Source organism: Tupaia chinensis, unplaced genomic scaffold (assembly GCF_000334495.1).
Source record: "Tupaia chinensis unplaced genomic scaffold, TupChi_1.0 Scaffold000429_1, whole genome shotgun sequence".
Lineage (NCBI taxonomy): Eukaryota > Metazoa > Chordata > Mammalia > Scandentia > Tupaiidae > Tupaia > Tupaia belangeri.
In genome coordinates, this window is record NW_006159934.1 from 4166051 (window position 1) to 4194048 (window position 27998).

Genomic DNA, 27998 nt, shown 5'->3' on the forward strand with positions numbered 1-27998 from the left:
GAGTATTGAGGATGCATGTACATGTGCTCAGCATGAGTTTTAAGCTGTGGAGTCCATGGCCTGAACCATGGTCAACTATGTGGGAGTCCAGTGACATAACTATTAGGCTATCTACTGGTGTCCCTATATAAAATTATGTATATTAATTGTTTTTACTTTTAAAGTGCAGCGTTAAGTTTACAACAAGGTAAGAAAGTACATAATTTTCCTATCTATATATCCCCATCATTTTCCCCAGCCATCTCCACACACTCGCACAGCCTCCCTGACTAGTAATCTCTCAGATACCAATACATTTGTTACAATAGATGAAACTACATCAACATATCATATCACCCTACTACCATAATTTACCTTAGTGTTCATTCTTGGTGTGTATATTCTACGGATTTTGACAAATACATACTGGCATGCAGGTACCCATTATGGTATTACATAAAATAGTTCTACTACCCCTAAAATCCTTTGTTTTCTACCTCCTCACCCCACTGCTCCCTCTCAACCTCTGATGACTGCTGATCTTTTTATTGTCTTAGTATTTTTGCCTTTCCCAGAATGTCATATATTTGGAATCTTACTTTATATAGCTTTTTAGACTGACTTCTTTTACTTATTAGTATGCATTTAAGGTTCATCCATGTTTTTTAATGGCTTGAGAGCTCATCTCTTCTGTTTACCAACTGAAGGATATCTTGGTTGCTTCCAAGTTTTAACAGTAATGAAAATTGCTATAAACATTTGTGTACAGGTTTCCATGTGGATATCTTAACACTTCCATTTGTTATTTTTTCACATTTTAGATTTCTTAATAAATTAGAGTATATCAAGAGTACCATGGGAGTTAAGGGTCTGAAAATTTATGGCATCTAAGCAGAGCCTTAGAGGATGGATAGGTTTGGACAGATAGATTGAGTGTAGTATGTGGTTTCACATTTGATTAGGGTTGGTGGTAAATGAGGATTGTGTATGTGGATAGTATACACTTTTGGCACCCTCAGTGTTGGGCTAAAGAAGATGGACTTCCTTAGCGATTCCATGGAGAGCCATGACAGATGTTTGAGTGTGGAAGTGATGTTTCAGTATGTTTGATTTGTATTACTGATAGATCAGCTAGTTGAGCCCTCACTTGACCTTGTGTAGTTCCACGTAATTGACTTAAAAGTGATGAGATGACATCTATTGAGCAGTATTCTATCATTTTAATCATTCACAATTTAGACTAACTTACCTTGTTGGTAAGTTGGTCCAAGTTAATGAGATTTTTTTTGTAATGGAAAAGAGAAGCACTTCAGCACAGTATCTTCTGTTATTCATGGTTATTTTCTATATAAAAATAAAATTCTGCAAAACATAAAACTGTCTTTTCTGACATTTTGGACCCATATGTTATAATCACATCAAACAAAGGATTAACATTTTAAAAAGTTTTTTTGTAGTTTCCTTTTGCTACACTTCACTTTTTTCATTTGAACCTACAGTTTTAAATTTCACCTAAAGGAATACTAGATAGAAGGAAGAGCATTGTAAGGTCAATGAAGTGAACAGGAAGTTGTGCTTCTTGAAGTGGGAAGATTTTAACACAGAGGAGAAAACTACCAAAGTGAAAGTATGGCAGCCTCAGCTTTACCTGGGAATTTGTTAGAAATGCAGATCCTCAGATTTTTTGTCCTTGGGTGGAGTCTATCAGTTAGTGGTGTAAGAACCACTGAATCTAAGAGATTGAGGAGAGAGCACCTTAGGCTTTTATTACAAAAGAGAGGAGACACATTGTACTAGTACTTCCTGTTTATTGATTTCTTAAAATGTGAATTTAACAAATATTGGGTCATCGGAAAGGTCATGATGCATTTTTGCATAGAAGAACACTTTATGACTTTTCCAACGACCCAGTATCTCATGTAATCTGTCTCAACCCTAGAAAGCATAATATTACCGTATTTTATAGATGAGGAAAAAAGAATGGCTTAAGTACTGTTGCAAAAAAATATCATGCAGACCTTTCTGACTCTATACTCTGACCTCTAAACCTTGCCAGACCATAAAGTATGGTTTGTCTCCTAAAGAGTTACAGTAGTAGTCCAGCAGTAACCCACTCTCCTGACCTCTCTTCTGTGCTTCCTCTGCTGCGTCCTCAGCCTCCCCGGCCAAGGCAGATGTTCAGTTTCACCTGTACCCAGGTGGAGGCTGTTAGATCTAGTGAAGAAGGAAGAGCAGTAATGGTAGCAAGCCTGGTTTCCCCACTTCTCTGCATTCTGTTATCAAACCTTGAGGCCTGTCTTGGCATCTTAGTGCCTCATCTTTTTAATCTGTTAAATGAGGGTTTGGCTATAACTTTAGCTTCTTTTCCAAATTCTGTCTAGATCTAGCACTTAATTAGAGGTGGGTGGTGAAACTACATGACCTTTTAAAGGTCCATGCTGGTTCAGTGTTGAGAGTCAGAAATACTAGACTCCTGCTTATGTGTAAAATGAGGACAATCCTTCCTGGTCATGAGGTAATGTTGTTGCAAAACCATGTCTATTAAATCCCTAGGAGGGCGTCTGACACGTGGAAGGGGATCAATAAATAGTAGTTCTTCAGTCCCCAAGAGCAAAGCAACCTCATTTCTGATTCTGGCATTTTCTTTTCATGAATTTAAACAGGTTGGTATTTTAATTTTCCTCTTGAGGAGGGAATAAGAGGTGTTGGGTTTGTATTAAAATATTAAGTTAATTAAAGCTTCCTATTAAAATTTTAAGACAGAGGAAGAGAATGGAGCAACATCAAGATAAATAAAACAAATAGGTCTTTATATTTCCAAAAAGTGTTATTCCCTGACTGTTGGTAGCTTTAGTAGTAATAATAGGTCAAAAGATAGTAATATTAGGTTGAAAGATGAGACTATAACCTAAATAATAAAAGATACTTAGGATTGTGCTCTGCTAAATACTATTTAGACATAGGATACTTAATATCTTTAATATAGTTTAGGAAGAGAAACTTTCTAATGGATTAACTTTTTATTTTGTGAGTATAATTTGGGGCAAGCTTCTGGATAGAGTTATTTCTTTCTTCTCTTAAAACCTTTCCTTTTAGATAAAGAAAATGCTTTCATGTTTCATTTAAAATATTCTTATTATTTTTTTCTGAACAGAATAAAAGCCACTTATTTTGTATGTCTTCTATGAAAATAAGACACATTTATTCCAATGCACATTGCTTTCTACAAGTTCCAATTTCATTTCCTGAGCTGGTTTGATCATCCCTCAGAGAAATTTATCCCCATTATGTAGTTCCTAAATAGACTGTCTCTCTTGTTAAGCGTGTTCATAAGGTCTTAGAATCTTGTAAAATAGCTGGCTTTTGTCAGTTAATAAAATTTAGATTTGCTTTGCCCTGTTTTGTTAATGAAGAGTTAGTTACATGAACTGCCTCCAATGTTTTGGGTTAGAAGGTCAGTTGCTGAAGTAAACCTGGATAGACTGTCAAGGGAACTGGGTGGTGTGCTAGGTGGCAGAGGGCATAGGCCCAGGCTCCCTTTCTGCCAATACAACTTTGCATTCTGCTGGTTTCAGTCTTCCTTATAAATAAGGGCATTTGTCAAGTGGATATCATGTCTTTTTTTTTTTTTTTTTTTTTCTGAAGGCAAGAGACTGTCTCAGTTTTCCTCTGTTATTGGATTCTAAGATTCATTACTTTCAGTGTGAAGACCAGGTGAATTTGCATGAATTATAAACTGCTAAGTGAGCAATTCTGAGCCTTATTTACCTATGAAAGTCCATACCTTAAGGCTTCTCTTCAGAGTTGTAAGGCAACCTCTCTCCCAACTACCCCCCACAACCCTGCCAGAGACAGTTTGACTGTGGTGGGGAGTCATACCATATTTGGCATTTGTAGGTTTGCCTTGCCCTTTTTTTTTTTTTTTTTAGCATGATCACCCAAATTTTGAATTTACTCTGATAAATAAACCAAGGGTTCCTTATGCACATAGCTCACATGGCTGAAAAGCTTTTTTTTCTTTTTTTCCTTTTCTCTTTAAAATGGTTCACCTTAGGGGTCCTTTAAATAGCAAGTTACCCTGCTGGATTTAAATGGGATTTGATATATAAAAATCCCATTTACACACTTAACAGGATGTTATGTCAGTATAGCAGAGTGACGAAGAGCAACATTCTTGAGACATAAACCTGAGCAAGGTTAGAAGCCCAGGTTTCTCCCATTCTGTATGTGTGATCATGGGCAAGTTATTTAACTTCTCTCAGGCATGATTTCATCATTGATAAGTCAGAGATCATGGTACCTCTTAGGTAACACTTTGTAGCAGAGTTTCAGGTGGCAGAAACAGAAAGTGCCCTGTAAAGGCAGTGCCCATTGTGTAAGTCTGCTGTGTAGCAGCACTTCAGTGCCACAATTCATTTCAAAGGTCACTTTGGTCTGAGTTTATCTTCAGCTCTCCTCTCCCTTCTTTTGAATGTGTTTGTAAACTTGAAAAGAATAAAGGAAAGAGTTCATGCTTGTGCTCAGCACATTTCTCCTGCTCTCCAGCGTGGTGTGATTGTCAGGGGGGGGCTTGAAGAAAATCAAACCATGAATTACCCTGCACTGGATGGCATCTTCCTTATTTTTGCCTTGACTTTTCTTTTCTCTAGGCACCAGAGAGTAGGGGAGGAGGTAAGTGTATGCCTTTTCATTACTCAGTTTTAAATTCTTGGAATGAGCATAGCCTATTTTCTGAGGATCAGACTAGAAGGTGTCATTTTACTACAGGAGAGCCAAGACTTGTCACAAATGATTGTGGGTTATGACAAAGCATCTTTAGCTTAAGGAATGAAGGATTTGAACCGTGTTCAGTGTCTGTGCTATACCAGGCCACTCTTTATCCTTTTAGTGAGTCCTATTTGTCTGTCCTCTGTCAAGGGCTCCTGTACACCATGCTGATTTAGTGCTAACTGGGGAGATTAGAAATGCCTTGCTTGGCATTGTCAGCTAAACCTGAATCAGTGTCTGTGTACTCTGACCCATCTAGTCAGAGGTTTACCCTTTGCTCTGCTGCTTACTCTAATAGGCAGAAAAGCTCAGCTTTTTATATGGAAGTCAAGTCCAGAAATAGCTCTTTTAATAAGGCAATAGAAGCAACGCAAATCCAGCAGGCAGATAGACTACACCGGATGCTTTTAGGTTTGGAAAAAAAAGTTTTTTCTTTACTACACACCACTACCAGCTCTACTGTCTATCATTTACTAGAGAGTTTATCATTCCTGAGGGTGAAGGCCTAGGTTTCCTTTACTCCAATGCTTTGTAAGTGAGGGCTGCATAGCACTCATTGTTTTCATTCAGATTTACAGTTTGAAGTTATTTGTTCATATGGTACCTGATGGACCTTGGAGAGAGGGGACACCTCCCAAATTGAATGGTGAAAATGTTTTTAAGGGTCATAGTATGGAGAAAATCCCATGTGAAATTTTGCCTTGGAGCCTAGAATTCTAATGTGTGGCACTATTGGACCTCTCAAGTCACACAAACTTTACTGGGTGTCATCATGAGTTGCTTTATCCTGTTGTTATTCTCTAGCTGGTAGGAATTACATGTGAATCACATGTGTTATTCCTCTAAGATTTAACCAAAGGTATGATCGTATGTAACTCCAGAGCCAATAGTAGATGCTCATTAATTGCTGAATGAATGAATGAATGACCAAATTATTGAACAAATGAATAAATGAGTATGCAGTGATATGATGTGATAAAGGGCATTTTTTTATGTTTGTGTAAATAAATGACACCTCAATATTACTTCTGAACAGATCTCTCTTAGAAACTTTTACGGTTTAACTACCTTTACCCTCCAGTCCTATAACCCTGTTCCAGATACATTTTGGTGATATATGATGACGTTGTCAGGAATTCATGACACATTTTTGCATAGAAAAACGTAGAGAAAAGCATCATGACTTTCTTGACGACCTAATAGGTTTCATTTTTTTTCTCTATCTCCCCAGTACTCTGATAAAAAGGGTAAACCAGTGCATTAAATTAACATGAAAGAGAGATCTAATTTATCTTAGTGTCTAATTTATCTTTAGTGTCTACTAAAACCCAAGGGAAAAAATTAAAACTTTGTGTCAGCTAGATTCTTGTCTGAATTGTATTTGGACTAAAAAGAAATGAAACCTTTTAAGAGCAGTTGAAAGTTAACATTTATGTTGCTGATAGATCTTTGCATCCATCAAGAATAATGCTATAATACAATAATAAGTCAGTGTAGATAATTTTGCCATAATTTTTAAACTGTTTTTTAAAATAATAGTTTAAAATCACAATATGAGCAATATCTTAAAATTTTTATTTCAGCAGGCTTGTTTACTTATCTGATGATGTCAGGTTTAATACGCATCTTTCCCATTTTGTCATTTAATGATCATTTATTTTTTCAAGAAAAAGTTCTTAGTGGGGACCTAGAGACAAAAAGTAAAAAAGTTTGAATACTTTATTGTTCATTTCCTGCTATATCCTTTTGTGTGTTTGTTTGCTATAGGGCAAGTGTTTTCACATGAGAGACAGAGACAGAAAGCAAGAAATCACTCTCTCCCCTCCCAGGGTGATGGCCATGTTGCAATCCCCTCTCTTCCATTTTCCTCTCAAGATTTTGGACATGCACGTACATGTGCCTGGCGTGACTTTCAAGTCCCAGGTCAGGACTTGAACTCAGTCAACCATGTGGGTGTCTAGCATCCCAAACACTACGCCCCCTGCTGGTTTCCCCATTACATCCTTTTAAACAAAGAGAATCATCATCAAAACAGTGATTCTGGGGACCAGCAGTTAGCCTAATGGCTATGTTGCTGGACTCCCACGTAGTCAACCATGGTTCAAGTCCTGGACCTGGTGGCTTACACTCACACGGTGCTCATGTGCGTGCATTCCCAAGATCCTGAGAGGAGAATGAAAGAGAAGGGATTGTGGTGTGGCCATCTCCCCTGGGGGGTGATTTCTCGCTTTCTGTCTCTCTGTCTGTCTTTCTGGCGAGCGCACGTGCCCGATAGCGATCTCTCCAAAAAAAAAGTGATTCTATAGAAGACTTGTGACATCATACTTATTGCAACCAAATTAGCTGCCAGTGAGTAAATTCTGGGTTGGAATGAGGATAGGAATTAGATATTTAAGAATACAGTATACATAATAGTTAAATAAATAAAAATGACAAGTAAGTGCCATTTTTCATTTATGAAATTAATAAGGATGTATAGAAATGAGACTACTCACTTCTGGGAAAAATGCAAGGATACAGTCATTTTTAATCACCACTGGGAAACCAGTTTTATCATAATTGTCAGGTTACTTAAAAATATTAGCTCCTTTTTATATATTAATTCTTTATCTAGAACATGATTTGGAGATAATACTCAAATGTGAAGAAAAATTTCATACAATCTAAAATAGCCTAATCATGCTAATCCATGTTGAATTTGCGTTATTTAAAATTTTTAAAATATGCATAGGTTAAATAATACTTTCGGAGAATATTTAAAAGGGAAAATATTTGCTCTGTGTTAATTTTATTTAAACTAATATACACACAGTAGTATTTGAATTATGTATATAAAGATAAGAATAATTCAAAAACTGAAAGAAAAAGCACCCAGATGTTTACAGTGATTATCTTTCTTTTTAAAAATTCATTTCATTATTTCAATTTAATTTTTGTGTATCTTTGGACTACAATATGTGTTTTCTTTTTTTCCCCCAGAGATTTTTGTTACAGGGTGTGTTTGTTCCCCAGAGAAACAGAGAAAGATAGAAAGCAAGAAATCACCCCAACCCTGGTGGGCATGGGATGGCCATGCTGCAATCCCTTCTCCATTCTCCTCTAAGGATTTTGGGCACATATGCAAATGTGCCCAGCATGAGTTTTAACTGCCAAGTTTGGGACTTGAACCATGGTCCTCTACATGGGAGTCCAATGACATAGCCAGTATGCCATCTGCTGGTCCCTTACATGGTTTTGTGAAGCTTGCATGCAATGTGTGATAATTAACTATTATATTTCAATTGGCAGAAAATACTAAAATTATTTTCTACAGTAAGTATGTATGACATTTTATGATACTAAATGATTTTATTTTTATTGTATAACTATTTTGTATTCCTTCCAACATATTACAGTGGCAGCAACTTGTCAGGACCTTGCCCTGTGTCTTCAGAGCAGAAGTGACAATATTTATTCAATAACAAAGGCAGCTTAACAGAAGAGAGGCAATCATATCAACTAGGTGATTAATATAGCCACTTCAGCCTCCTATCAGATCTTTGGCTGACATGCTTTTTTTTAAACCAAAGCAGAAGTACTTAACTAACCACAGAGAAATGCTCACACATGTCAGAATGAAATCCAAGTCATCGCTTCTTTTGCCCTGGGCATCTGCACTTGTATTGCCTTTTAATAAGTAGTGGTAATCCAGAAGGATTGATGTAGTCATCCTGGACTACAGATTTCTTTTCACTAGTAAGATACTTGACTGTTACTTGCATCCTAATGCTTCCATATATTTTCCTAAAGCATTGGGGGACTAAGTAAAGTCACTGTGTTCTTTTAAGTATGTGGCCAACTGATCCCAGGGCCTACTAAGGCTTCCCATTGATTAGGGTGGATTGGGAAGAAATTGACCTTGGTGGAGGTTGGAGAGGCAGAAGTTGCCTTAGTAAGAGGGTTCAGGGAGACATACTTGGAGCAAAGCTCTCTTAGACTTTTAAATGAACAGAGATAGCCCTGTGCTCTTCAGTGTATGTGAGTCATACAGTCCAGACTATGTGGCTTATAAAAATCACCGTTTATGACAGATACTGAGTCCCAGGATATGCCAAGCAAGAGTCTAGACGCGCTCAGAGATGCATTCACACATTTGTTTATTGACCATTTGGTCTTTTAGGACCACAACTCACCATTAATTTCTAGCTGTGTAATGTAGGATCAATTAGGTGAGATTCTTACTTTGTAATTTATCCTAATTGCCTAAGCTTTAATGTTACCAATAAATGTCTATCCCACTAACCGTGTCCTACATTAGGTCTCTTCATTCCATGATGATCTGTGAGATCTATCACAGTGGCACTGCTTAATATAGATCAGTTATTTCTTATATAATAAATCCATTATTCCTGTCAATGAGGGATAATAATCTTGAATCAAAATCACATTTTTTTCCCTTTAGAGAGTTCTCTGTCAATTTGTATCAAAGGCCATGTTTGTTAGTGACTTTATTTTACCCCCTTTTCAAGTTTTAATGTACAAATGTCAGAGAATAAAATATTAAATATGTTGGTTCAGCTACCTGTATTTCAGGCATCATAGGGGACCTTCCTGTTATAATAGGAAAACATTTTATATGGCTTTTGGGATGTAGATAATTTTTATAATTATTATAGGGAGTAAAAAGTGCAGAGAGAAGAGTAATTTAAGTATAATTATATATTAAGTGAGATCAGGTCCCTGTGACCAAGAATATAAATCATAAACCTCTCCATTTTCTAATCATTTTATTTATCCAGGGTGGCTATCAAATCTTTATTTCTAAGGGATACCTGATTCTGAAAGCTTTGGTCCTCAGCCATGATTCTACAAAAGGTATTGTGTTCTCTGGTATGCTGTGCCTCCCAGTATCCTCTGTGTCTTAAAGGGCAGTGAGTGAGGAGATTTTGAGTTAACTATATAGTCTCCATGAATATTGGATGTACTCCATGGATCCAATATCCATTGGTACTCCATGAATATTGGATGTGTTGTGGATATATATGTGTTAGAACAGAAAGTATTTAAATGGGTTGGAAATAACCTGGATGCAATCTTAATACTTGAGAATGTGAAGTCTTTACCACAAAATTTGTTTTTAAGTAGTATGTATTGCTTAAGAGTCAGTACTTCTCTGAGGCAGATAGAAGGACTTTTAAGATTTTCTGGGTTCCTGCTGTACATTATAGTCTGTAATAAATTTACTGCTGGCCCAGCCTCTGTAGTGCACACTGGATGCTGCTGCTTGGCAGCTGGGGTGGCCCTGCTTACCCTAAACAACAACAACAAAGGCAGATCATGGTGGCACATGCCTATAGCCCCAGCTACCATGGAGGCTGAAGTAGGAGCATCCCAAAGAACAGTGTCTGAGAGAACTGATGTGGTAGCATGTACCTGTGGTCCCAGTTACTCAGGAGGCTGAAGCAAGAGGAAAATGACACATGAGACCCTATCTGAGACACCACACATCCTTACATCCACACCTGCTCCCCAAAATAAATAAACTCACTGTTTGAGTGGTCAGTGAACTCAATTGACCCTCTATCTCTCCTTCCCTTCTTTCCTTTCTTCCTTCCTCCGTATTCTGTGCCAGAAGGCATGCATGTGCATAGGTGAGTGAGAGAGATACCACCCCCCAGTTGTGCTTGGTCAGACCTACAATCCTTTTCCCCCTTTTCTTCATCCTATCAGGATCCTGGACATGTACATACATGCTGCGATTCATACTGCAATCAGACATGTGAGATCTGACTGCTTCCGTGTAGTGCTTAACCACTGCACTATAGGGTCAGCCCTCAACCTCAGCTTTCTGTTGTTCACTTGAAAAATCACTGCCCAGGGAATCTAATTTAATTTGGGAATTCTGATTAGAAGCTTTCCTTGAGCCTTCATACAAAATGAAACTGTCTTCTCTGTGGCTATGTCTCTGTAGAGTTAGAGGGAGGGACAGAGCTTTTCATGCAGTCCAGTCAACCAGGAGGAAGGTGATGCTGGTACTTCATATGAGGTTCCAGAAGACAGCACCCAGTATGCCTTCACCTGCACCACACTTTTGGGCCACCCCTTGTTGCTGGAGAGCAATGAAAGTTCCTGACGGCACACAGTGCTGACTTGTCAGCTTTCTACAGGGTGAGGAACACTTGCCTTTTCCCTTTGCCCTCTCCCACCACCAGAGACGTCATAGAGAAAGTGCCTATCATCAACACAATAGTGGGGAAAAAAATGGGTTCACATTTCAGCAGGTGACTTGGTGGTGGTTGGTTGTCAGCATGCTTTTTTTCATATTGGCTTTTTGCTATGGGGTCTCATGCTGGCAGATTACAACTCTGTAGCTAGTCATTTTCGATTTATTTGAACCTATTTCTCCAGTCTACTGAGCTTTCACTGGCTAGTATCAATTCAGACACATTGCAATTCCTCAGAATCTCTATCCCCATCAGATGGTTCGATCTATGAGAAATTTAGCTAGAGGCGTTTAGACAAAAAAGAAATATTGTGGCTGGGGAAGCATTTAAGTTAGAGGAGGCAGCCAGGGCTGTTTTATTACTTAGGCCTGTGTCACCTGTGATGACCCATGAGAGTGGAGAATATTGATCGCTTGTCACTCAAGGCATTCAGCAGATTGCATTGACAAAGCTTGGCAGGTCTCTAATAGCAGGGTTACTGGCCTTGGCTGTGGCCCAAGGGAAAACTCTGCAGGCCCTATTACTTGGCGGCCTTTAACTCTTATAGAATTGGGAGAAAACACTGACAAAAGCGAGGACATGATTTTACGGTTACAAATGATTTTTCCTGCTTGCTTTCTTTCCCCCCTTTTAGATTTCACTTTTCTCCTCTTCCTTTCTATCTTACCTTCCCTCCCTGATCCCTGTCAGCCCCTCCTTTCTTATTATAGATGATTGTGGCAGTATTGTTTTTCTAGGATAAAAATCAGGTGTGGACCAGAGAATGCTTAATAGGTCTAGCATGAGGCCTGGGTTATCTTCTTTCTTTAAGATACTTGTGCTCTTCCTTCTTTTTCTTTATGGTCTCTTTCTGTCATCTCTTCAGGTCCTCTTACTTTTTGCAATGATGTAGGCTGGCCAGTATTCTTCCCTATATAATTTCATAAATAATCCTTGGTCTAAAAGAGGTTTTTTATTTTTTGCTTGGGTTCTTCTCCTCTAAGAATCTTCATTTTATGTCTAAAATAGACTACATGACTCTTGTTTTCTAAGTTCTCAAGAAGGATAGGCCATCTCTGAGTAATGGACATTTTATTTGCTTTGTATTTATATCTAATATTTTGCCACATATGCATTATGTGTTATTTGGGAAGGTTAATCTTTCTAAGCCTCAGTTTCTTCATTTGCCAAATGGAAGATCCTCTTGATTATCAAAAATAAATTATTATGGGGGCCAGCAGATGGCATCATGGTTACATTTCTGGACTCCCACGTGGCTGACTGCAGTTTGAGTCCTGGACCTGCTGGCTTCAGAATCATGCTGGGCATGTGTTCGTGCATGTACAAGATCCCAGAAGAAGAATGGAAGAGAAGGAATTACAGTGTGGCAGTCCTCCTCGGGGTAGGGGGAGGTGCTTTCTTACTTTCCCTCTCACTGTCTCTGTCTGTCTCTCTCTCCAGTGAGCACACTTGCCCTATGGTAGAAACCTTAAAAAAAATTAATATGGTATGTGACTTAAATCTCAATAAGTCATATGAATTAATTTGTGTTAGTGTTTAACATAGAAAATTCTTCCTTTCATTCCTTCTTCTTTAAGCAGCTTAAAGCCCAAGAAGGCAGAATGAGAACTGCCTTGTAAGTCAATTTTTGGGGAATAGGTGGCACTACTGGAGACGAAATTGTGAAAGTATTGCAAGCAGCTGTGGACCTATTAATATTCTACAGCACTTTGAGCCACTTTGAATTAAAATACTTATCTGTGAAAGGTTTTATAATTCATGTGACCTGAAATAATTTACACCTAATTAGATTTTGTCAACTGAATAATTCTGTCTCATGTTGCTTCCACAGAATAATTTTAGCAACTACATTTTATTCTCAAAATAGCTGTAAATGTCAAATTAATTTTGTTGACATGATCAACATGTAGACAAGCTACTTGGCAGAATTGTTTGTCAACTGAATATATTATGGGTCCCTACAAAATGTGTAGATTGATTATGGTTGAGCTGACTTTTGCAGTTTGTTGCTTGCCTGGAAAGAAGTCACTAGAAGTGGTTACAAAAACTGTTATGACATTTCTTCCTATCTGTCTAGAAACTCTTTGATATCTGAAATTTTTCCTTCTCTTCTCATTATATATACATAGTGTCTTTCCCTTTGGGAATTGTCTTTTCATCTTGGTGAAGCTGGATCCCATGTTACTGCCAGAGTGTTTATGAAACTCCTTATTAATGTTGTGGGTACCTTAGTTGACCCTGGTCATATATAAATTATTGCTGAGTCTCACCCTGTTTATGTTGGACCATTCCTTTTACTTCGCTTCTCTATTCCTTTTAAAAACCCTGTCCAAGACTAGTGTTCTTATGGTTTATTTCTATTGTAGCTCACTCTAGTTATCCCAGTTACTCTTAAATTCCTTTTTTACTTCATCACTGCCTGCCTGGTCAATTCTTAGAACTACTAATGTCAAAATCCTGTTACTTGTAGGCTTTGCTTAATCCAGTACTTCCCAACCTCTGATTTACCATGGCACATGTAGAAAATGACACTATTTTACAACACACTGAAGTAAATAGTTAAGAGACTGGCTGCTAGAAGCAGCTGGTTCAGAGACCGTGTCTAATCCTAAGTGGAAGAGCATACATATCTTGGTAGATACACTGCCCTGTATGTTTTGGCTTAACTAGTCCCTAAATTAGAACCAATATTGGCAGGTATTAGAAATTCACTCATTTCAGGAACCAGCAGTTAGCGTAATGGCTATGTTGCTGGACTCCCACGTAGTCGACCGCGGTTCGCGTCCCGGACCCGGTGGCTTAAAACCCACGCCGGGCGCGTGTGCATGTGTGCCCAAGATCCCAAGAGGAGAATGGAGGAGAAGGGATTGTGGCGTGGCCATCCCCTCTGGGGGGTGATTTCTCGCTTTCTGTCTGTCTGTCTGTCTCTGTCTGGTGAGCGCACGCGCCCTATAGTGAAAAACCTCTTAAAAAAAAATAAAGAAATTCACTCATTTGATGGTATCTAGAATTAATCTCCTTTGAACTCAACATTCCATATGCTGTAAGGATATCTTTTCTGTTATTTCCATTTATACTTCATTATTAGAAAGTTCAGAGTTGTACTTTGGATACCTTTGGGTGATGATGCCTCATCTCTCTCCCAAGGGAATAATCTTTAATTTTGCCTTCAGCTTCTGTTTAGGAGCAGGCTTTATTCAGAAAAATTCTCCTTCTGCTAACATCAAAAAATTGCTTTTCCATTGGGAGCAAGTACCTACCTAACTCAGAAACTGCTGTTGGCTTTTCTTGTGCCCCCTACAACAATGTTGGTTCCCTCAGACAGTGAATTAGTATCACCCTTGGATTCAACCTACCCACCCATTTAGACTTTGCATTTTAGTCTCTGTGAGAGGGATATCCCTCTGCAGAATTGGTTTCCATAACCCCGATTTTTTTTTTTCCAGTTTCTCTGCTGACCTGTGTTGAGGCACTCAATATTAAGTTTTCTCTTTAAACATATGAACTCTATGTATTCTATGAAAACATGAACTACAGATGCAAATAAGTTAATATAGGGCATAGAATTCATTGCCAAAAGACAGAAGCTATTAAGTATCCTCAATGTACAAATTAACAAAAGACCTGAATAGTTCTGATATTCATAGGAAGAAAAAAATGAATTTTAGAAAATATAGACCAATTAGCTGGACATTGACCTACAAAAGATTCTAGAATATACTAGTGAATGCTTTCTAAAGGCTTATTAAAAGAAGTAATGGTCATCACTGGGAACTAGTATAGATTCCGTGAAAATGTTATACCAGAATATATTCTTTTTTTTTCATGACAGGTATTGGAAATCTTTCCCTGTAAAGAGCCAGATAATAATTATTTTAGGATTTTGGAGCTATAATTTTGCTGTTGTAGCATGAAAACAGCCATAAACAATAATATAAAGGTATTAATGTAACTGAATTCCAGTGAAACTTTATTTATAAAAACAGGCAGTAGGCTGCTTTGGCCCATGGGTCATAGTTTGTTAGCCCTTGTTTTAGAAAAATGTCTGACACAATATGTCCCTGGATATGTTATAGTTATCTTACAGAGTCCTTCACAACTTCTTTGTAAAGGACATGGAGGAAATTTGAAGTTACTAAGAGTATAGTTTGGCAGAAATATAACAAATAGAATAATTATGTGAACATGAAGAATAGTCTGTGGTTACATGCCACAGGCTGTGCTCTTGATAAACTTTTGTCAACATTTTTATTTGTGACTTGGCTGAGGTTGGAATTTACTTGTGGATGAAATGTGTGAATAGCCTGATGCAGAGAGGGATCACTTACATTTTGGGTGATAGAAACAAGATCCCAAAAGATCTTAGGTTGGAATAGTACCTCAAATTTGGCAGGCTGAATATTGAAGAGATTGATATGAAATTCTGGTCTAGAGCTAAAAATGCATCTTGACAGTACAAACACAGGTAGTGAAAACATAGTTTAATAGCAGCCTGTTTGAACAAAGCTAGGGGAGTAGTCCAATTAGAGTGCATGCAGAGAAAGTTATCCAGATGGTTGAAGGGACTCAGAATCATGTCCTATTAGAAATGGTTGAAAGAACTGGAGATATTTAGCCTGGAGGGATATACGATAACTGTCTTCAATTATTTAAAGGGCTGTCATGTTAGAAGAGGAATTGGACTTATTCTAGGGGGGTCCCTGAGGACACAGGGGAGAGCAGTGGGTAGAAGATACAGGTAGATCAAATAGAGAACTAACAAATAAAGAACTTTCTACAATTTGAGCTGTCCGAAAGAGAGATAGGCTTTATTTGGAGGGCTTAGGTCACTGGGAATATTATAGACACTATTGTTAACTTTGCAGAGACCTTGTAAGGGAATATCGACTTTGACTCATGGCTGAATGAGATGTTTTTATTTGTTTGTGTTTTTATAGATAGGGTCTCACTCTATTCCTGCATCAGCTTAAGTAACTGTGACTACAGGCACATGTGACCATGTATGACTTTAAGGTGGGCTGGAAATTGAGTCTGGTCCTTTCTTGGGGCCTCAGCCTATGGAGTAGCAGCATTTACCAGCACACACTTATCACAACTGGGCCAGAACAAAATGGTTTTTATGGAAATTTCCAATTCTGAGAATTCTTAAAATATAAGTCAAGGGAGAATGTATTAGACCCTATGTTCCAGCAGTGGGCAAAGCCCAAACTCAGATAGTTTGAGTCTCATGCCAGTTTATGTGGTTGAAAGGTTGAATACATATATCCTATGTGTGTATCTGTACCTGACATCTTCATGTGATTCATTAGAGACCCCATCACTTTGACCTTTGTAATCTCACAATATGTAAAAAATGACCTGAACATAGTAATAACAGTATAAATGTTTGTTGAGCTAAAGTGAATTGAATTACTACTGAGGCACATCCAAATGTCTTTCTTTTACTGATCATGGTTCATAATCAAAGCCTTTGGAAAATGACAAGAAATCATACCTATGGATTACTATTTTAAGATCGGTGATGTAAATGGAACGAATCTGTTCCTTCATTTCTCTGTGTAACACACATAAACATGTTAATGTTTCAACAAGAGTGGGAGTGATCAGACTGCACTACTTAGAAAGAATTGTTTTACCTCTTCTGGATGGTTGTGCATTGCTCCATTTCTTTTGTTGTTTCCTATGCAGGCAAACTCTACTAAATTGAACTCTAGACCCTTGGATATCTGGGATATATTTTCCAGTTTCTGAATGCTATATTCCTGAAGTAGTCATTTGTTGTCATCATAATTCTGGAAGATTTAATGCTGAGATTGACAATGAATCTGTCAAGTCTCATCTTTGATTTTTTGTACTTGGGCAAAATATTCCTCCTTTCCATCAGCATTTAGTCAGATATTATAGCCTATTAATTACTGTATTCCCTATAGACTGGACTCAGTGTTAGGCACATCATAGAGAATGTTTATTTGCTTCAGTAAAAATGTGGCTAGCCTTTGCTCCAGTTTCAACCTTATGAAGAAAAATTTCTTTGTTCCTCAAGCAGTATTTTCTTCCTTTTTTGTGTCTACCTCATGTCTTCATTTTCAGTGTTGTAGTCTGGCTACATAGGTCTTATGTTTTAATAGAATGGGAGATGACTCAAGAAATATTAATTGAGGGCCAGCATGTGGCCTGGTGGTAGCTGAATTCCACATGGCCAACTGTGTGGTTCGAGTCCTGAACACAGCAGCTTGAAAAACGGGCAGGACATGTGTGCATGTAGGCCCAGAATCCCCAGAGTAGGGAGGGATGGAGAAGGGACCGCAGTGTGACCATTCCTCATGGGGGCTGTGGTGCTTTCTCACTTTCCCTCTGTGTGTGTGTGTGTCTATATGTCTTTCTGGGCAAGTGTACACACCCTCTGACAAAATTTTTTTTAAAAAATCAAGTAATTGAATCTCTTCCACCATTAATTCTCAACTCCCCCTTCTCAGACAAGGAAGACAAGAAGGAAGGAAAGAACGGGAAAGAGAAAGGAAGAAAGGAAGTGATAGGGAAAGTAGAGAATAAGATAAGCATCTTGTTTCATGGTAAAAAGACTTCAGTTTGAAAAATTTTGACTTTATTATTGCTTTACAACTTGTGTGTTGGGTAAATTCTGATCTGTTCTCATGTTTGATTATATTCTGAAGTTGGGTGCTAAGAGTGCTTTCAGATGTATCTGTATTTGAAAATGAAGTAACTGTTATCATCAAGATTATTTCTTTGTTTTTACCCACTCAACTTCTTGGCTCGGTTGGTAGAAAACTTGGAATAATTGTGCCAGAGTTAGTTTTCTCTGGAGAAAAGTTTTGTTCGCCAATCCTATTACAGGTTTGTAACCATCAAAGACAGCCTCATCATGAATGACCTTATGGACTCTGCATACCTTTATGTACCCCATACATACAAATAGGAAGAACCCAATAAAAGGATTGTTTTCTGTTGGCAGTATTTTGTTAACAGCCCAAAAAGAACCAGTTGTTAAATTTTCAGGAGTTTTGTGAGCTAGTTTTTAAATACATCCTTTATTTAAAATTAAGTTATGTAGGGCCTGCCTCGTAGTTCAATGGTTAAGGAAGCCAGATCCCATATGGCTGACTACAGTTGGAATCCTGGCCCTGGTGGCTTCAGAAACATGCCAGGCATTTGTGCTTACATACTCAAAATGCTGATGGGAAGAAGGAATAGAAGAGCACAGATGGGGTTGTGACCGCATCATTGGGAAGTAAGCTTTGTCTTTTTCTGTTTCTCTTTGTCAAGCACATGCAATCTCTAGAAAGTCTTTAAAAATGAGTTACTTAACCATACTTGTGCTTTTAATATAATTTAATTGTAATCAATATTTTTAAATCCTTACTTCTGAATTAGTGGGTTGTTGGAAAAGTTATGTTCTATTTTTTATATGCAAAAATGTGTCATGACTTTTCCAACAATCCATTATTTTGCTGTCTTTTACTATTATGTATGACCTTGATGTTATTTGTGTCTCTTCTATGTGGAAATATTACATAATCATGTTCTGCTATTGACCCTCTTTCTAACTCTGAATTCAGTGACATCACTTCAGTTGCTTAAAATCAGTCATGATAGGAATATTTATGCTGCAGAAATTGGTTAACAGTCTAACGCTGAACTTGATCTCTTTGTTGATGGTCTAGACTTTAAAAAGTAACAGACAAGATGTAATTAATACAGATTATATTTGAAGGTATATTATATCTGTACTCATTATACTGTGAATAGCAAAAACAAATTGAAATATCTTACTGTATTTAAAAACTATTTTTCAATTCAACAAAGACATTATTCATGCCATTCAAGTTTTAGTTATTCTGCTTTCATATTACTGGTTGAAAATATCAACCAAATTTCATATCAGGATTATAATCATTCTTCAAATGCAATCATATACCCTATTTTGTTTCATACATTTCAACTGTAATACTGTGTTTCTTCCCACTTATTTTACTGTAATGTTTGTTTTATTTTTTCATTGTGTAGAAGTTATATATTGAAATATAATCATGTAATTTTTGTGTCTGGAACGAGACAGTGACAGGAGAAGTGAGAAATCACTCCCCCAGGAGGTTGGCCACACTCTAATCCCTTCTCCTTTATTCTACTCCAGGGATTTTGGGCATGCACACATACATGCTAGAGTGGTTTTCAAGCTACCAGGTCCAGGACTTGAATCACAGTTGGCCATGTGAGTCTAGCACTTTAACCACTACACTATGTGCTAACCCTCGTGTTATTTTTTTTTAAAGTGCAACTGTATTTTGGCTATACATTTAAGGGTTTGGGTATTTCAACAGAAGCATTTCATGCTGTTTAGTTGGAATTCACAGCACTTTATCATGTACTTTATTACTGTTTGTAAATTATTTGGTACACATAATTTATATCAGCAGAATCTGGGACCAGCAGTTAGCGTAATGGCTATGTTGCTGGACTCCCACGTAGTCAATCGCGGTTCGAGTCCCGGACCCAGTGGCTTAAAAATCCTGCCGGGCATGTGTGCATGTGTGCCCAAGATCCCAAGAGGAGAGTGGAGGAGAAGGGATTGGGGCGTGGCCATCCCCCCTGGGGGGGTGATTTCTCGCTTTCTATCTCTCTTTCTCTGTCTGGCAAGCCCATGTGCCCTATAGCAAAAACCTCTCAAAAAAAAAAAGCATTTATAATAAATGTATATACATATATACGTACTTCTTTTCCAGGGAACTGGTTAAGTATTACCAATGTACCACTGTTTAAAATCCATATGGGAAGGACTAGTATATGGCATAGTGGTTTTGTCACTGGACACCCAAATGACCAACTACAGTGAATCCTGGACCAGGTGGCTTCATCATCACCCTGGGCACATGTGAATGCATGCCCAAGATCCTGGGAGGAGAATGGAGGAGAAGGGCTTGTGGATGGCCATCCCCTTGGGGGTGATTTCTCACTTTCCCTCTCACTGTGTTGGCTCTCTCTCTCCTGTGAGCACATGCACCCTAAAGCAAAAACCTCTTAAAAAAATAATCCAAATGGGAATCAAGCTCTGGATCTTAAGTCAGTGATGATCTTATATAAATTGTTGTAAATGGTGAGATCTGTGCCTTCAACATGGGAAAAGTGTCAAATGAAATAACAGAAAACTTCCTTATTACAAAACATAAAGTCAGGATTTTGAATGCCAGTAATTGTGTAACACTTGAAGGACAGAGTGTCTTTGGGTTTTAAAACATGCCCATTGTATTTAAAAGACCATTAGAAGATGTTGAAGAGAGGTGTTAAATATCCTTAGAACTATAGCAAGGCTTTGGAATCCAACAAATTGAAAGATTATTGAGTGAAGAGAAGCTTTGGACACAAAGCAGGCAATTTAGTTATCCAAAGCATTTATGTCAAGTAGCAAATGCTTGAGGATTTATCCATCTGTGTCTTTCTCTTAGAGCCTAATCCGCCCAGGAGTAGGGGTAGGATGGAGACTAGTCTTTATTACTTGCTTTGCAAGTACCGCAGTAATGGAAGAAATTTGATGTCCTAGAAACATTATTATAAATAAAAATATTGAAATATGAGGAAAATGTTTATTTTTTTAAAAAAATTGGAGTTAGAAATTTGAAACAAAATTGTCTCTGTCTCTTTCCATAATATTATACTTAACCAGTTTAGACAGCTGGAGTAAAATACATTTTTATGAGAAGGTTTTGGTTAAAAAGAAGAGATATTTTCATTCATCAGTTAGAATCAGTGTTGAGGGATGTTTTGTTTAACCTATTTTAGCTAGAAAAAAATAATATGATTGCTGAAGTTTATAGATCAGGTGATTTAACTTTAAAAATCATTTTTAAATCATAGAAGTTCAAATTTTCTTAATGGCCAGGTAATTGTTAAAAATGAAAAAAGAAAGAAGCAAAATATCTAAAGGACACAAAAGTGGAAAATTATCTGCTGACAATAACATGTATGGTAATATCTTTAACTGGAGTAATATGCAGTATATTCGTGCTTGAAAATTCATTTTACAAGCTGTAATGATATATAGCGAGTGAATGTATAAAATAAATAAACTATGGGGGAGAAAGAAAGGAATGAAAATCCAGTTGTTGCCCGTTAATGTTAAAACCTTCAGGAAAGAATTTTTTTTAATTCTTTTTTTGGAGAGGTTTTCACTATGGAGTGTGTGTACTCTCCAGAAAGACAGAGAGAGACAGAGAGACAGAAAGCAACAAATCATCCCTGCAGGGGGGATGGCCACACCGCAATCCCTTCTCCTCCATTCTCCTCTTGGGATCTTGGGCACGCACGCAGATGCGCCGGCGTGAGTTTAAGCCACCAGGTCCGGGACTCGAACCGTGGTAGACTACATGGAAGTCCAGCGACATAGCCATTACACTAACTGCTGGTCCCAGGAAAGAAATTTTTTAAAAGTTTGTGGGTTTTTCTATAAAGTGTGTATGCATTTAAAATTGTTGACTCTTCTGATTTTTTGTTGTGTTTCCTTTGTGTTTGTGGAAGGGGAAGGTATTATGAACATTATGGTTCCCTACCTCCAAAATCCAATCCAAAAATAATTTTATTAATCCTAAGAATGACTAAGAATGTAACTATGGAAATAAAATAGTTTTTCAATCTTGTGTTGACTACATGCCTAAAATGTTGATTTTTCTAATACCTGGAACTTCCAAATTAAATTTTATGGTATATGGATGATTTATTGTAATCTCCTACAAGGAAATTCATCTTTAAAAGTTTTTCAAAATCACTGTATTTTGGGGAGGGGGAAGCATTTCTAATTCAAAGCAGGAGTGAGGCTAAGATCACAAGGCTCCCTAGAGGAAAGAGGGGAGGTTTTACTTGTTGCATATGTTTTAAAAATATTTATAGATACAGCTGGACTTTTAGTACTTTACTTCTGGTTTTAATGATGGAATTCCCAAAGGACTAAAATTGTTCCAAACAGTCTGAACTGTGTCTGAAGTTCAAGCACAGTATACAGTGGGTCTAAAGACTTTAATCCTAGTTGGAAACTTTGAATAGGAAAACTGGCCTTTTAGTCTTGTGTTTCTTAAACTTTCTGTTAACAAAATAACCTTCTTGCCTCCTATTCAGCCCTTAACCAACTCCAGACTGACTTTTGTCTTCTCCACTAAAGCATTTTCTGTATAAGGTCATCGGTAAATTCCTAAATCATAATAGTGACTAATTTTGTTTATTTCCCATCCATCTGGTTGCCAGTCATTTTATTCTACTGTGTGACTTGATGCAGTGAACAAGGCAAACATACTACTTTTACATTGTGGAGCTTTTAGTCTTTGAACATGGTTGACTTCCTTCTCAATTTTTTTTAAAGTTTTTGCTATAGGGCTTGTGCGCTCACCAGAAAGACAGAGAGGAACAGAGAGATAGAAAGTGAGAAACCCCCCTCCAGGCCGCGCCGCAATCCCTTCTCCCCCATTCTCTCAGGATCTTGAGCATGCACACCTATGTGCCCAGTGTGAGTTTAAGCCACTGGGTCCGGGACTTGAACCACGGTGGACTACAGGGGAGTTCAACAACATAGCCATTATGCTAACTGCTGGTCCCCCTTTTCTCAATTTCATGAACTCAACTAATTTCTATTTAGAAGAATCAAATAGATCAATAAAATGCTGATTGTCCTCCATGATTCTACGTCTAGTCCTCTTTGCTTGATACTTCATTTCTTTGACATTTTCTGGGAGATTTCATATTGCCAAGGCTTTCAGGTTATCATCTGCCTGTGCAATAGTCCAAAAGTTTTGTCGCCATTCCTTGCCTCATGGGTATCCTCTCCAGTTAGCAAATGGTTAGCAGGAGCTTCCATCATCATAGTGGAGAAGATGCTAAAGTGTGTATTGTGCGAGGAAAAGATAGCCAGGGCAAGCTGCCTTAATCTGCAGTATTCAGATTACTCCTAATTCCTAAAATTATCAAATTTGTCTTTTAAAAAATTACACTCATGTGGGAACCAGCAGTTAGCATAATGGCTATGTCGCTGGATTCCCACGTAGTCGACCGTGGTTCGCGTCCCAGACCCGGTGGCTTAAAACTCACGCTGGGCGTGTGTGCGTCCGTACCCAGGATCCTGAGAGGAGAATGGAAGAGAAGGGATTGCAGCGTGACCATCCCCTCTGGGGGGTGATTTCTTGCTTTCTGTCTCTATGTCTTTTTCTGTCTGTCTGGCGAGCGCACGCTCCCTGTAGAGAAAACCTCTCCAAAAAAATAAATAAATAAAAATAAAGTAAAAAATTACACTCATGTAATTATACACACATATGCTTGAGTAAACTTCATATATAATGATATAGTATAATTATAGAACTGTTATCTTTTGTTTTTCACATTTTTTTCTTCCATGAGTGAGAGAAAGGGAGAGGCCCACACATACTCGTCATGATCCACTTCCAGCCTCAGATAGCCAGGGTTACTGGCATATATAGGGAGACCCTAGGATGTGAACATGGGAATCTCACAGATGGCTTCATCATTGTGGAGCATTGAGTGGATGGCCTGCTTTTGTTTTAATATTTAGTTTTGACTTTTTTTTTTTTTTGCTATAGGGCGTGTGCACTCGCCAGATAGACAGAGACAGAGAGACAGAACGAGAAACCACCCCCCAGGGGGGGATGGCCACGCCATAATCACTTCTCCTCCATTCTCTCAGGATCTTGGGCATGTACCCGCCGTGAGTTTTAAGCCACCGGGTCCGGGACGTGAACCACTGTCGACTACGTGGGAGTCCAGCAGCATAGCCATTATGCTAACTGCTGGTCCCTAGTTTTGACTTTTAAAAAAATTTTTTTTTCAGAGACTTTTGCTGTAGGGCATACTGCTTGACAGAGAGACAGAAAGTGAGAAATCACGCCTCCACCCCACCCCCAGGGGTGATGGCCAAACTGCATCCCTTCTTTTTCATTCTTCTCTCAGGATTTGGGGCACAGACATACACACACCCAATGTGAATTTGCGGCCGCCAGGTCTGGAACTCGAACCTGATGCAGTCGACCATGTGGAAATCCAGTGTCTTTACCATTGTGCTGCCTGCTGGCCCCCAGAGTTTTGACTTTTTAAGTGTATTTCTTTCTCATAAGTGAGAGAGACAGAGACACGAAATTCTCAACAGTGTCTTGATAGCATAACCTACCCCCACCAGCCAGCCCTGGATCATGGGCACACATGTGCCTAGCATACTCATAGAGGTTTCTAGAGAACATTCTAACCAGAACATTCCGTGTAAGTTAGACTAGCCGAACATTGTGTTTTACCACCAGTTTTAACAGCTTTACTAAGGTATAGTTAACTCAACATATTTAAACTACAATTGACCCTTAAGCAATGCAAGAGTTAGGAGCACTGACCTCCCCCCCCCAGGTTAAACTCCCTAGAAACTTAACTATCTATAAACTATGTTGACCAGAAGCCTTACCTGTAACATAAACAGTCAATGCCTATTTTGTGTGTTATATATAATATATACTATAGTATTACAATAAAGTAAGAGAATGAAACGTTAGGAAGAAAATCATAAGGAAGAGAAAATACAGTTAGAGTACTGTATTTTCCAGTACATTTGGTTAAACAAAAAATCCAGGTGTAAGTGGACCTATACTGTCCAAACCTGTGTTGTTCAAGGGTCAACTTCTATAACTTGGTAAGTTTTGACATAACCTATGAAATTCTCAATACAATCAAGATAATAAATGTATCCATCACCCTAGAAGTTCCTTTTGTCATTCCTGCCTCCCTCATTTCTCCCCTCACCATAACCATAGCTTATCCCCAGGCAATCAGTGAATTCCCTTCTGTCACCGTAGAGTAGTATTCTTTTTCTAGAATTTCATGTAAACGGGACTATATACAGGACCATGTGCTTTTTTTTTTTTTTGGAGGAGGGGTGGGGAGGCATGGCTTCTTTTGTTCAGCATCATTATTTGTAAGTTTTATTCACTTCATGGCATGTATAAATAGTGCATTCATTTTTATTGCTCAATATTATATTGTCATGTGGCTGTGCCACAATTTGTGTATATAGTCACCTATTAATGACAATTTGAGCTGTTTCTAATTTTGTTGTTATTATGAATGTTACTATGGACATTGTGTATATGTACAATGTTTAATTCCTTTCTCTTGGTTAAATACCTGGAAATAGAAAAACGAATGTACTAGGTTATATTAAATGTTTTAAGGACTAGCCCAGTATCACAATGGTTAGGTGCTATGCATAGGGAGCCAGATCTCACAAGGCGACCATCCCAGTCCTGGTGGATTGAAAAACATACTGGGAACATGTGTGTGCATTTCCAAAATCTGATGACATTGAGAAATGGAAGAACAGATTTGAAACGTGATTACCCCCTCCCCCCTTTTTGGGAATGCTTCTTTTTCTCATTATGGTAAGTACATGTGTCCTCAAACAATTAAAAAATACTTAAAAATGAAATGTTTTAAGAAACTGCCAAATAGTAACCAAAGTGGCTGTACCATTTTACATGCCCACCAGCAGTCCGTAAGAGTTACATCGTTTCCTTATTGTCTCCAATACTTGATATGGTCAGTCTTATTCATTTTAGACATTCTGAATAATAATGTTAAACATCATCCCATGTATTTATTTGTTATCTCTCTGTATCTTTTGGTTAAGTGTCTTCTCAAATTTTTCGACTATTTTTGAGAATTGCACTATTTTATTATTGACTGTTGATTCTAGATACACCTTTATCAGATGTATGACATACAAATATTGGTTCCCAGTTTATAGCTTGTCTTTTCATTCTCTTAACAGTGTCTTATAAGAGTAGAATTTTCAAATTTTAAAATATATAATGTATCAGTATTTTTTAATGTACTATCCCTTTTGGTGTCAAATCTTAGAAATAATTTCTAATCCAAGGCTACAAGGTCTTCCTATCTACTTTCTCATGGAAGAGTTATAGTTTTAGCTTTTACAGTTATGTCTGTAATCAATTTTGAGTTAATGTTCATATTTGTTGAGAAACATACTTAATTCACTTATTTTTGCAGATTTCTGTATAATTGTTCCAGCAATATTTGTTGAAAAGATCTACTCATATGAATCACAAAAGTTCTTAATGATATTTAGAATTGTAAAATCTTTCCACAAGTTTATCAGTTTACTTTGTCTTGGGTCATCAGAGGAATCACTATTTGTAGCAGCTATAGCTTTACAAAATTATTTCTTAAATAATAAGACTTGAAAGTCAAAATTACTCCTTGACCTATGGGCTAAAGAATTGATGTTATGTTGGAAGGCATGGAAACAACTTAATATTCTTTTACATCTCCATCAGAGCTGTTGGGTGTCTAGGTGTATTGTCATATGAAAAGTCATATTTTGGAGCTGGCAGGTGGCGTGGTGGTTAAAGGCACTGGATTCTCACATGGCCAACTGTGGTTCAAGTCCTGGACCTGGCAATTTGCTTTTTTGCTTTCTCTTCCTCTCTCTCTCTGTCTCTGTCTGGTCAAATTGAAAAATAATAATAACAAATGGAATTAAATATATATATGTATATATAAATATAAATATATGTATATGTATATATATATATTTCGGAGAGGTTTTTGCTATAGGGTGCATGTGCTCACCAGAAAGACAGAAAGAGACAGAGAGACAGAAAGCAAGAAATCCCCCCCCGGGAGGGATGGCCACCCCACAATCCCTTCTCCTCCATTCTCCTCTCAGGATCTTAGGTACACACGCACATGTGCCTGAATAATTTTTTTAAAAAAGCCGTATTTTGATAGAACAGTTTTTTGTGAACAATAGGTCTGAACAGTGGGTTTAAAATATTTAGTAAACAATTGAGGCCAGCAGTTAGTGTAATGGCTATGTCGTTGAACTCCCATGTAGTCTACCATGGTTCGAGTCCTGGATCCGGTGGCTTAAAGTCACGCTGGGCATGTGTGCGTGCATGTCCAAGATCCTGAGAGGAGAATGAAGGAGAAGGGATTGTGGTGTGGCCATCCCCCCAGGGGTGATTTTTTACTTTCTGATTCTGTCTCTCTCTGGTGAGTGCATGCGCCCTATAGCAAATTAAAAAACAAAACAAAACAAAACAAAAACTCTAAAAAAAAAAGAAATATTTAGTAAACAATTGGGTTAATAGATATGCTAGTATCCAGTCTTTGTTGTTCCATTTCTAGGGCGCAGATAGAATATATTTAGTGTAAATGGTAAGAGTTGTAGGATCCTGGGAATGGTAAATGACTGTTGGTTTGAAATAAAAGTCACCAGCTACAATAGTCCCTAAAAAGAGAGTCAACCTATCCTTTGAATCTTTTAAGCAAGGCTTTGACTTTTCTCTAGCTATGAAAGTCTTGGATGGAATCATCTTCTAATAGAAGTCTTTTCCGTCTATATTGAAAATATGTTATTTAGTATAGCCACCTTCACTATCTTAGCTAGGTTTTTTTTTTTTTTTTTTTTTTTTTGAGAGAGAGAGAGATTTATGCCATAGGGTACATGTGCTCTCTTGAGAGACAGAGAGACACAGAGAGAGAGGAAGTGAGAAATCACTCCCCAGGTGGGTTGGCCATGCCACAGTCCTTTCTCTTCCATTTTCCCCTTGGGATTTTGGGCACATGTTCACACGTGCTCAGCTTGAGTTTCAAGCCACTGAGCCTCGGACTCAAACTTCAGTCAACCAGTGGTTTACAGAAATATTGTGACTGATTTGATCTCCCATTCAGACAACTAAAACTTTCTCCATATCAGCAGTAAGGCTATTTCAGTTTCTTAATTTGTGTATTCTTTGGAATAGCACTTCTAATTTTCTTTAAGAATGTTTCCTCTGCATTCAGAACTTGACTGTTTGGCATGAGAGGCCTAACTTTTGTTCTGTCTAGGTTTTCAATATGGCTTTCTCACAATTATTTTTAGCTTTTTATTTTAAGTGACAGACATGACTCTTCTTTCATTTGTACAGTTAGATGTCATTGTAGGGTTGTTAATTAGACTAATTTCAATATTGTGTCTCAAGGAATGGGGAGACTTGA

The 27998-nt window shown here is 37.8% G+C and overlaps 1 protein-coding gene across 1 annotated transcript in view; it reads left to right on the top strand.

Annotated features, from left to right (window-relative positions):
- The window catches only part of LOC102483936 (autism susceptibility gene 2 protein-like), a 624364-nt gene that overhangs the window by 537344 nt on the left and 59022 nt on the right, over nucleotides 1-27998 (top strand). The window lies entirely within an intron of this gene.